This window comes from Xyrauchen texanus, chromosome 42 (assembly GCF_025860055.1).
Source record: "Xyrauchen texanus isolate HMW12.3.18 chromosome 42, RBS_HiC_50CHRs, whole genome shotgun sequence".
NCBI classification, from domain to species: Eukaryota; Metazoa; Chordata; class Actinopteri; order Cypriniformes; family Catostomidae; genus Xyrauchen; species Xyrauchen texanus.
The window spans coordinates 4,935,513-4,948,232 of NC_068317.1; the positions used below are offsets into that span (position 1 = coordinate 4,935,513).

At 40.5% G+C, this 12,720-nt stretch overlaps 1 protein-coding gene across 4 annotated transcripts in view; it reads right to left on the bottom strand.

The window, feature by feature from the left end:
* The window catches only part of LOC127635096 (polypeptide N-acetylgalactosaminyltransferase 11-like), a 72,697-nt gene extending 61,267 nt beyond the window's left edge, over nucleotides 1–11,430 (bottom strand). For all 4 annotated transcript variants that reach the window (XM_052114882.1, XM_052114881.1, XM_052114883.1 and 1 more), the window contains exon 1: nucleotides 11,197–11,430. The gene's annotated coding sequence lies outside the window, so the exon portion shown is untranslated. The remainder of the gene's footprint in view (nucleotides 1–11,196) is intronic.
* Between the last annotated feature and the right edge of the window lie 1,290 nt (nucleotides 11,431–12,720).

The window sequence follows — 12,720 nt, forward strand, 5'->3', positions numbered from 1 at the left end:
GCATTCACAGAGGTGGAATGTTCAGAAAGAATAAGAAGAGCTTTACGAAAGCAGCTCAGGGCTACAGATGAAAAGTATGAGACAGGAGACAGAGTGTACTACAAACGGGCAGACAGTACAGAGTGGAAAGGCCCTGCTGTAGTTATCGGTCAGGATGGCTCTGTAGTGTTTATCAGACATGGTGGGATTCTTGTCAGAGTACACCAGTCCAGGCTGTCAATGCACAGGATGAGGATAAACCTGTACTACCTGATGTTCCTGAAAATAGTAAAGAAAGTGATAATGTAATACACACAAATGTGTCAGAAAATTCAGATGATGAAATGAGTGTTAATGGAGATGTGCAAATCTCTGAAAACGCAGAAACAGATGATAGAGAAGACGTGAGGCAAACTAATGAGACAGAGAGTGATGCTACTAATACAGTGGGTTCCACTGGTGTTAAACTGAGAACAGGTCAGACAGTGACATTTACAAACAGAGCTGATGGTACTAAGCACACTGCCAGAGTTTTAGGCAGAGCAGGAAAAGCTAAAGGGCAATATAAAAACTGGTACAACGTGCAGTATCTTGAACCAAATGGCAGCGAGGGTCAAAAGGAAGCTTTAGACATGTCACATGTTGATGATCTTCTCACTGAATGTGATAACACCGATGCTGATGTACTCATTACCAAAGACATCTCTTTTGATGCTGCTAAACAGCAAGAGATTGAAAACTGGCAAAATAATAATGTTTATGAAGAGGTCACAGACAAGGGTCAAAGATGTATTTCTACTAGATGGGTCTGTACGTTGAAGGAAACTTCTAACGGTATTGTTCCCAAAGCTCGCCTTGTGGCGCGAGGTTTTGAAGAAGTCAATATTCATGAATTACAAAAAGATTCTCCCACATGTGCATCAGAGTCACTCAGGCTGCTGTTAGCTGTTATTTGTCAAAACAAATGGAAAGTAAATTCTATGGATATTAAGTCTGCCTTTTTGCAGGGAATGGAACTCTCAAGAGACATTTACATTCGTCCTCCACCAGAAGCAGGCGTAGACAATGTGTTGTGGAAACTAAAGAAATGTGTGTATGGACTTGAAGACGCTTCCCTCTACTGGTACAACAAGGTCAAAGAACTCATGCTGAACAGTGGTGGTAAAATGTCACGGGTTGATCCTGCAGTATTCTATTGGCAGAATGAGCAGTCTGAGGTGATAGGAGTACTGGCATGCCATGTGGATGATTTTTTTATGGGCAGGTTCAGAGCACTTTGTAACTAATGTCATCCCTGTATTTAAATCTGCATTTCACGTGGGTCGTGAAGAGCATGGCAGTTTTTCACACGTGGGGATGGACATTGCTACTGTGGGTGGTGTAGTGCTGGTGCATCAGCACAGTTACATTGAAAACTTACAACCAGTTCACTTACAGGCACGTGCTGTACAGAGAGAGGCTCCACTAAACGAGAAAGAAAGAGAACAACTCAGGTCCAAAATAGGACAGATTCTGTGGGTTGCTAAACAAACTAGACCAGATGTTATGTTTGACACATGTAGCCTAGCATCCAACATTAAGAATGCTACTGTCCAGTCCATACATGAAGTGAACAAAGTGATCCGTAAACTTAAGTCAGAGAAGGTCACACTTAAGTTTCAACAATTGGGCAACAGTGATGATTTGTGTTTGGTGGTTTTCAGTGATGCTTCCCTGGGCAATCTTCCAGATGGAGGTACACAGGGAGGGGCTTTAATTGCCCTCATGGAAAAAACAGGAAAGTTCTCTCCTCTGTTTTGGCAGTCCAAGAAAATCAGACGTGTGGTAAGAAGCACGCTGGCAGGAGAAACCCTTGCCATGTCAGATGGTATTGACAATGCTATGTTCTTGGCTATGCTCTACTCTGAGCTTACCACTGGTAAAGCTGATCTTAATGCTCTTCCCCTTTTTTGTGTTACTGATAACCATTCCATGTTTGACGCTCTTAAGTCTACAAAACAGGTCACAGAGAAGAGACTAAGATTAGAAATAAGTAGTGTCAAAGAGCTCCTACAAGCTAACAAAATCAAAGAAGTGCGTTGGTCAGAAGCCAAGTCCCAACTTGCTGACTGTTTGACGAAGAAAGGTGCTTCCTCACTTATGCTTCTTAAAGCGCTGTATGAGGGTGTATGGAAATTGTAATATCTGAACTATTGAGCATTTATCTTGGTACATTTTTTTTTTGTTTGTTTAAATACTTAAGCTCACTTAAATGTTACTGTGTTCTGAAAATCGTTTGTATTTGATGACAATGTTTTATATATCAAAGTCATCCTTTCATTAGTTTTTTTTATTTAAAGAAGAGAGGGAGATTGTTAACTTGAGGTGCAAGAGAGTGTGTTATCGCGGTAGTCTGCGGGAATTGAGGATGGCAGTGTGGAGGGGAAAAATAAAATATGTTTTTCTGTGGAACTACAGTGTGTCTACAGTGATTTTCACATTTTACCAGAATTTGAAGCTAATTAAACTTCAGTGAAATTGCCTACAAACAGAAACATACAGGACTTCCTGGAGATAAATAAAAGCTGTAAAAATAGATTACTGTTGTATTTAAAATGAAAAGTCAAGAATAATAATATTAATAACAATGTATTATTATTCTATTACAATTTATAACAATATTGACATTGAATGGGTTGCAAAAAAATAACTGTGAATGAAATGTGGACTGATATCTTAGAACTAAATTGAACAACAACAAAAAAAAGATCTGAATCCTTTAAAGTCAGATACAAGTGGAAAAAAAAAAAAAAAAAGGCAAAAATAAAACACTGGTTTCTTTTCTTCTGAAGACTTGAAGACTGGAATTACTGTTAATCTTGCTGCTACATTATCCAGTATACTAGTTAATAATAAAGTGTTTCTTAATAAGCTATACAATTATATTGAAATAAAATGTAGTTAGAGGTTTGTGTTTCTTTACATAAAATAAAATGTAGTTAGAGGTTTGTGTTACATTTACATAAACGCAATTAAGGTCACGGTTATAAAAACGTAGGACACTAAAGAGACCTTTCTACTGACTCTGACTAGATGTCTGTACACTGAGACACCTAAGACAGCTCTACAGGGACACATGAAGGACAGCTGATCATACTCACAGTAGCATACCATACCACACTGGACTATCAATATATTCTCCCCAATTCAACTACTGACTATATATATATTTTTATATAGGCCTAACCTTACCCATATTTTTTTATTTTATTGTATGTGTATTCTATATTGTGTGTATTGTTTACTGTACATTGTTGTAAAACAGTTAAAGGATGGGCAAGGAGGAGGCGAGAACCGGCTTGTCAATATAAATCATAATTTAATGAAAACCAAAACCATAAACAAACACACATGCAGACATGCCCGTAATTCTCTCTCTCTCTCTCGAACAATCGTCACCGGCTGCCTTAATCCCTCGCGTGCCTCATCAGGCCGATTGGGGACCGGGCGCGATATTCCGACCCGGCCCCGCCCCCCCTCCGCTCCACATTCCTCCCGGCGTTATCTCAGGCCGGGGTGCCACCGGCATGACTTACACCCCCCCTATCCCTGGGGCGGGGTGTATCTTGCGTGGTCATCCCCGCCTTCCTCGCCCTGGGAGGAGACAGCAGGGGACAAACAACAACAAAATAGGTGAGGGAAAAGGCCAACACGGTGCGAAAGGGAGAGAGAGGAGAGAGAGAGAAAAAGCTCACTCACCGGTTCTCTGATGTACCGTCGCGTGGTCCTCGAACACTCCTCCACACTCAGGCGGACGACAGCCGCTCCACCCCCGGGCGAACCGGAGTGAAACCGTGGACCCCCAGCGGGCAGAACGCGCCTCCGCTTTTCTGGCGGCAAATGGGGACACTCCTCCGCCCCTGGCAGCGGCTCTACCGCTCCGGGCGGTCGGAGAGTTTCTTCCCTCCTCCCCTCGCGGACGGCGGTCTTCCCTCGACCCCTCCGCGTCTCTGGGGATGGCAGGGCACTCCTCCGCCCCCGGCAGCGGCTCCCTCGCTCCAGGCGGTTGGGGTATCCAGTCCCCACTTGCCCCGTGGAGGGCGGCCGTACCCCGCATACGGGCGGTCGGGCTACTCCGTCACCCGGCAGATGGCAGCGGCGCTCCCCTGGGTGGACGGCAGTGTCGAGGACTCTGCGACGGGCATCCCTCCTCCTTCCCGGGTTCCGGCACCAATGTAAAACAGTAAAAGGATGGGCAAGGAGGAGGCGAGAACCGGCTTGTCAATATAAATAATAATTTAATAAGAAACTTAAAGCACAACATAAACAAACACACATGCGGACATGCCCGTAATTCTCTCTCTCTCGAACAATCGTCACCGGCCACCTTTATCCCTCGCGCGCCTCATCAGGCCGATTGGGGACCGGGCGCGCGATATTCCGGCCCCGCCCCCCTCCGCTCCACAATTGTATATTGTGTTGTGTAAGTATGTGTACATTTGTTATGTAAATTGTGTTGTGTAAATATGTTGTTTATTGTAATTGGTACTGCTATGTTGTTCGGAACTGCACACAAGACTTTCACCTACTGTTGCACTTGTGTACACAATAGTGTGACAATAAAGTGATTTGATACCATGTGTAACAACACCTGCACAGGATCGATGTATCCGAATATCACACCTGCGGGACTGCGGGTATAGGATGGCGGCAACAACAACTGCCCGAGTTTCCCGAATTACACAATCCCTCCATCAGTGCTCAGACTGTCCACAATAGGCTGAGAGAGGTTGGACTGAGGGCTTGTTGGTCTGTTTTAAGGCAGGTCCTTAACCAGATATCACCAGTGACAACATCACCTATGGACACAAACCCACCTTCACTGGACCAGAGAGGACTGGCAAAAAGTGCTCTTCACTGACGAGTTGTGGTTTTGTCTCACCAGGGGTGATGGTCGGACTCACGTTTATCGTCGAATGAGCGTTACACCTGTACCCTGGAGCGGGATCGATTTGGAGGTGGAGGGTCAGTCATGGTCTGGGTTGGTGTGTCACAGCATCATCGGACTGAGATTGTTGTCATTGCAGGCAATCTCAATGCTGTGCGTTACGGGGAAGACATCCTCCTCCCTCATTTGGTACCCTTCCTGCTGCTCATCCCGACATGACCCTCCAGCATGACAATGCCACCAGCTACTGCTCGTTCAGTGCGTGATATCCTGCAAGACAGGAATGTCAGTGTTCTGCCATGGCCAGCGAAGAGCCTGGATCTCAATCCCATTGAGCACATCTGGGACCTGTTGGATCGAAGGGTGAGGGCAAAGGACATTCCCTCCAGAAATGTCTGGGAATTTGCAAGTGCCTTGGTGGAAGAGTGGGGTAACATCTAACAGAAAATCAGGTGCATTCCATGAGGAGGAGGTGCACTGCAGTACCCCCACCCCGAAGGTGTCCCTGAATGTGTTGTTCAGGGACACATTATTATCACATGTCTGTGAAACTTGTTCATTTTATGTCGTAGTTCTTTTTATGTTCATACAAATATTTTGCTGGTAGTTCTCAGCAATTCACAGTTGTGAAGTTCAAGTGTTTTGTTAAAGTTTGAATTGTTTGATGTCTACAATAGTTTTTTGTTTTTTTTCTCCAAGGTACAGGTGTCTTTTGTTTTCAAATTATTGAGGGTAATGAAATGTAACAGTTAAAATTAGGGCTGGACGAAATGGCCAAAATTGTTATCGTGATAATCTTTTTCCATCTTGTTCGATATCGATATTTATCACAATATTCATTTACACATTGCAATTTCTTTTTTTTTTTTTATTTCAAAGTTGACGGAAGAAGAAGAAATACATTCTAAACATAAATTCTAAATTCTAAGTATGGGGCATAGAAGCTCTTGTGACTGTGGAATGATGCTGAATGTGGGTTCAGGGGGTGTCCCGAGAGAATTTAGAAAACTATTTATTTTTTTTTTTTTTATTAAAGTGAGAGACTAGTCTACCAACTAGTAATTTTAGTTTTTCCTTATCCATTCCAGACATCTAATTAATTTTCACAAAATTAGAACAGAAATGGATTTGTTTATTATTAAAGGCTCGTAACATGCTGATTAATAAAGATAAATTTAGAAGGGACAAACGTTTTGGTCTAAAAGGTGCTTTGAAACCACGTTAACTCATGCGGCGCTTCATGTCTACACACATGCAGGGAAAAGAGGCGACGCGTGCGGAGCGGGACAGGGTAGAAACGATGCATGTTTGGTGCTAGAGAACAATATTCAAGATTACAGCGCAGAAAGATCAGAGCTGTTGTCCACATCACTGTTGTTCTGTCGTGTTGTTCATGTAGAGACGATGAGAGGATGTAACTGTTGCCATGAAGTCTTGTGGTCCGGATGGAATCAATACGGTGTCCGACGTAACCTAATTGTTAGCAAGGCAGCTAGCATTAGCAAGTTCATCCAGTCTGACCCTACGTTACCACTGGCGAGTTGTGAGCGAAGCTGAGAATGTTTTCAATTCATTCCTATGCTCGCAAGGTGGATTGTAGGATTTGCAGCGGTGCGGAGCAAGCTCTCTCCTAGCGCTGTGAGTGCCTTTGAGTGGATTCAGTCCACCCCAGTGGAAACGCAGCCCAAGCAAGCCGAAGTGCTTGTGTTTTAGCGACATGCAGTAAATATAAAAAATTCCTCAAAAGCTTATCATGGATTTTCTTTATCGTGATATATATCTATATCGTTTTATCGCCCAGCCCTACTTCAGCCCCAAGGTTTCCGATGTAATTGGAGATATATATATATATAGTGAAGGAGGGAACTCAACAAATTTATTCACACACATGATATATTTTCCTGGATATAAAAATACCCAACTGGTAGAGAATGCACAAATGAAGCTTCTTTGCCAGAAAGATGTTCACAACTGTTGTAAAACCGTCTTTCAAAAAGTTGAACAACATATTTGAAATGCATTTATTTTTTTCCACTTTCATTTGAACTTTTAGTTAAAATAAATAAAAAATAAAGCTCAAAGTTTGAAATCAAGGTGTCTTGCTTTATTGCGCAAGCTTAACCCCAACCATGTTTACCGAAAATTATCCCATAGTACCACCTATCGTCCAACCAGCGGTAATACGTTCGTCGTTTTTTTTCTTTTTACCAAAGTATCGAAAAAAGTATTGTAGGCCTATAGGAACCGGTATCGAAGTCAAGGTATCGGTATCGAAATTTTTTGAACGATACCCAGCCCTATTAAGATCACATATATGGAACTGTAGGGAGCTGCATAGCCAAAATCAAGCAGGTAATGACTAGGCTAAAACAGCTTCAGTCTAAAATAGTCTTCCTCGAAGAACATCATTTAATTCCCAATGACATTAATAAAATATGCTAAATGTGGCCTGGTCAGGTGTTTTCAAATGTACTTAGTTACCATGCACGAGGGATTATTACAATGATTCATAAATCAATACCAAATTCAAATAGCTAAAATAATAAAAGACCCTTTAGGGATTTTATTAACCAAAACATTGATTCTAGTTAATATTTATGGCCCTAATGATGATGTCCCAAATTTTTACAGAAACCTCTTTCTAACTCTATCCACCCTTTCTAGATTCTACATGATGGGAGAAGACTTTAATTGTTTTCTGGATCCAATAAGAGACCATTCATCTGGCCTAGATCAATCACATAAACAGACAAGCCCCTTAATTATTTTAGAGATGAATTAAACCTTGTAGAAGTATGGAGACAATTACACCCTAAAGATATCCAGTATTCCTGCTTCTCCAGAGCACATCAGTCTTACTCAGGGATAGGTTACTTTATTAGCAATGCTAATGTCCAATATTGCTGACAGCTTTTATGAAGCTATCGTTACATCAGATCATGCTCCTATATCATTCACTTACAAGGACCCTAGATTATTAGTAACCCTCCAAAATGGAGATGCACTTAAAATGGTTTCTAGATGTAAAATGTAATAAACTCTATTGAACATAGTGATGGCAAAATAACAGTTGACCATGTAAAGATAAATGATACTTTTAAACACTTTCTTTAAACTTTATACAGCTCGAAATACATAGATATTACTGCACAAACAGCTTTTTTGGATGGTCTGAACATACCCACCATCTCTGAAGAGACAAAAAAAAATCTCTGGATTTAGATATAACATAAGAGGACATTTCAGAGGCTATTGATAGTTTAAAGGCAGGTCAATCAATTGTAAATGGTGTACTCCCAGTCTCTCGAAGAAGTGCTCTTATTATTACTCCTAAACCTAATAAAATAAATACAAGTGTGAATCGTTTCAACCAACTTCATTGCTTAACACATACGTTAAAGTATTAAGCAACATTTTGACAAGGAGACTGGAGACACTTCTACCAAAATAGATTTATTAAGGGCAGACAGGGTTTTCATAATGTACTTAACATATTACATCTGAAAAGGGGGGCTTTACAGCCATATTGTCCTTGGACGCTGAAAAAGCCTTCGACAGGGTGGAATGGCCTTATTTATTAGAGGTTCTTAAAAGATTTTGATTTGGAGAATCTTGTAAATTGATTCATATCCTTTACACACATCCAACGGCTGAAGAGTTGACTAATAAAATAGTTTCCAAGGCTTTTAATATTCAAAGGGGCACACGTCAAGGGTGTCCCATAGAGCCCGACTGATATGGGATTTTTTAGACCGATACCGATTTTAGAGGGGGGAAATTCACCAATTACAGAAGGTGGTCGACTTAGTTCATTTTTGAGCTGGAATGAATACAGACCTTTTCTATGTGGATTGTTCATCGATTTTGCACTGATATGACTATGCAAAAGGTACTCAGAAGGCTGCTTTCTTAAACAAATATTTTTTTCAAAGAATATTTGACATTATTTTTTTACATCATCAACAAAATTCTAGAAATGAACACTGAGAAAATAAAGAATAAATAAAAATGCAATAAATAGCTAAATAAACATCAGTAGTACAGCCGTGGCCAAAAGTATTGGCAGTGACATAACACTGACATTTGTGTTTTGCAAAGTTTGCTGCTTCAGTATTTGTTCACAATTTTTTCACATGTTTCTATGGTATACTGGAAAACAATAATAAGGGTTTCATAAGTTTTAAAGGTTTTATTGGCAAAAACATTCAATTTATGCAAAGAGTCAATATTTACAGTGTTGACTCTTGTTCTTCATAACCTCTGCAATTCCCCTGGCATGCTGGATACCAGCTTCTGGGCCAAATCCTGACTGATGGCGATCCATTCTTGCCTTATTAGTGCTCGGATTTGATCACAATTTGTTGGCTTCTGTTTGTCCACTCACCTTTTGAGGATTGACCACAGGTTCTCTATGGGATTAAGATTCAGGGAGTTGCCTGGCCACAGATCCAAAATTTCAATGTAATGATCTCTGAGCCACTTCATTATCACTCTTGCCTTGTGACATGGTGCTCCATCATGCTGGAAAATGCACGGATCATCACCAAATTGCTCCTGGATAGTTGGGAGAAGTTGCTCTTGCAGGACATTTGATACCATTCTTTATTCATGGCAGTGTTTTTGGGCAGAATTGTGAGAGAGTCCACTCCCTTGGATGAAAAGCATCCCCACACATGGATGTCTCAGGATGCTTCACTGTTGGCATGACACAGGACTCATGGTAGCATTCACCTTTTCTTCAGCAGACTATCAATTTTCCAGATGTCCCAAACAGTCGGGAGGGGGCTTCACCAGAGAAAACTTTGCACTACTCTTCTGCTGTCCAATCTTTGTACTCACTGCAGAATTTCAGTCTGTCCTTGATGTTTTTCTTGGAGAAGTGGCTTCTTTGCTGCCCTTCTTGACACCAGGCCATTGTCCAAAAGTCTTCGCCTCACTGTGTGTGCAAATGCACTCACACCAACCTGCTGCCAATATTGAGCAAGCTCTCCACTGGTGGTGACTCCTCAGGAGGAGATGGTACTTTCCCATGTGCTGCTCATATGATTAGTGAAATTATTTTAGCTGGTCATTTAGTGCCAGGACCAAAAAACAGTGAAATTTGGGTTGTTGTGATAAAATTCATTTTTTTTTTTTTTGCCAATTAAGCTTTTTGCAATTATATAAAATGCATCTGATCACTCTACACAATAATCTAGAATCAATGTGAATCAACACAACAACAACTGAAGCAGAAACATGTGCTAAACACACAATTTATGTCACTGACAATACTTTTGGCCACAGCTGTACAGTTTAGTATCAGTCAAATGCTGACCATTAAAATAAAAAAGAAATACAAATACAATAAATAACTAAATAAACATTAGTAGTACAGTTTAGTATTTTTTAAGTCAGCACCATTTGCCACTGCATGCACAGACAAAAGTCTTTACTATGAAAAGGAGAAGCTATACATCAACACTGTCCAGAAGTTTCACCAACTTCTCTGGGCCAAAACATTTTAAAAACCCACTTTGTTTAACCACCAAAAATTGTTTCTTCCATATACTACCTTGCATCCGAATTCAAATATATAAAACCAGTCAAACACATAGATTATGAATACAGACAGTGATTTTAAAGCGTTTACACATATTTCAAATGCAACTGATAATCCATGTGTTTTCAATTAGATCCAATGTGATCCTCTACAAATATCTCCAAGAAAGGGCAATGTCAGATCTAAACACGAATCACTGAGATGTTGTTACCAGAGTTTTAGCTCCATGTAATATTTATGATCTAATCAAACATGTATGGAGGGTATTCTTCCTATATGAAGATGTGACATAATTCAGATAATGTACCAGTCAAATTACCTTTAACACTTCAACAGCAAATCATAGAGCAAGATACCGATACAGTTTTGAACATGATACATTCTTAGACATGCAACAGAAATCGTGGGCTGTGTTCCAAAACGTAGTGAGCTTTCTACTTAGGAAGCGTTAGAGGCATCATTTAAGTGTACAGAGTCAATTTATGGTGCTTAAAGATGCTGCTAACACGAAACACGCCAAAAGGGTTACTTTGAAACGCGCCCAACATTCCTCCTGATTTGCAACGCGCCTATGACGCCTAAACATGCTGCTCACTATATAAGCAGCTCACAAGGTTCTGAGCAGAGCCATCGTGAGCTAACTCGCTAGCTGGCCCAAACCTCACTGTATAATCCTCTGTATAATAAGCCGTCGGTCCTCTTTCCCGCTAAAATGTGCAGTAATAATTAGTATGGTGCGTTGACTCACTCGCTGATGCAGACGTGTTTCACAGCTCCATTTCTGCGCTGCTCTGCCCTCAGTGTGCGGCTATGCGTTGCCCGTCACTGTCACTCGCTGATAACAACGACAACAAACACCGCCGCTGCGCCTCTCTACTGCCGCCTACTCCACACCATGCTGCCTAGTGATGTGTAACACGACTGTGATTTCAAAGCGTGTATCAAGTACGCAGCGCAATATCCAATGAAGCCCCCTATCAGAGTGTGTTTTGTTTTAAGAGAAGCACGTGACCAATGAAAAACTCACTCTCTATCCAGTCACGTGAGTTCTTCACTTCGCGTCGGAAAGTTCGAATCCAGACCTGTACTCTACGGGTTTATGGAAGTTTTAGTTTAGGACGTTTTTTGCAAACGTATTTTTTTATTAAATGATCATATATCCTGTCATCCTGTTAACAAATATAAAATAATAGACTACCATTTACTTGCCTCAAACAACTCTGTAAGTTGTGATTATTATTAGTATTATTATTAATTAATTATTATTATTACTTTAATGGCCGGAACAGGTCACCGAGATCCGGACATTGGTAAAAATGTCCATAAATAAAAAAATTTAAGCTTTACAACTGAATGAAATATCAGTGGTTGAAAATTTCTCCTTTGCGTGTTTGTGTGTATAACTTAGTTTTAGATGGGCTAAAATGTTTTTTGTCTGTGTAAAAGAGCTGTAACTTGCTGCACAGTTAAATCATAACGTTATAAATTAAATTATAAAGAATTATAAAAAATAAAGTGTACCCTTGAACTGATGCTGAATTGAAATACAGTATGCAGCAATCTATCTACTACAATTTACTGTGTATTAATATATATGGAAAGTCTATTATACGTTTATGAAATGTATCTGCATATTGCTAAATTACGGCAGGTTTGCACATTGCTATATGTTGTGCATATTGTAGGCCTATATGTTCAAATAGTTTCCAAAAAAGTGGTTCAAGGAATAGCAGCCGGTGTTTTTTGTTCCCCGAGTAGGTGCCAGTGTTGTAGTAGCCTACTCAAGATCGGTCTTGGTCTCGAGACTGGTCTCAAGACCAGTGTTTGAAGGTCTCGGAGTCGACCGCATTTTTACACGGTCTTGTCTTGGTCTCATACAAAGAGGACTCGGGATTGTATTTCAAGACCGGTCAAGGTCACAACTGTGGGGATATCACTAAATTGCCTGTCCATTATCTGATCTATTTGTTAACATCATAAATGTGATTGGATGTAAAACTTCCTGCTTCATTTCTGAATTTTTTGGTACTGTTAATTGCTGTCACCCATCCAATGCTCCTGGGTCCTATGCTCATCCAACCTCTCAGTGCGACTTATGTGTTTATGTTCTCTCAATCAACGCGATTTTGACCTGGTGGGACTTATAGGTGCGACTTTATTTTCGGAAAAATACAGTAAATTAATAAATAAATAAAAATGTATTTACTGTGCATTGCAAGAATTAATTTGAACAAATCTACAATTTGGAAAAGACACAATTTTTTTTGTTTAG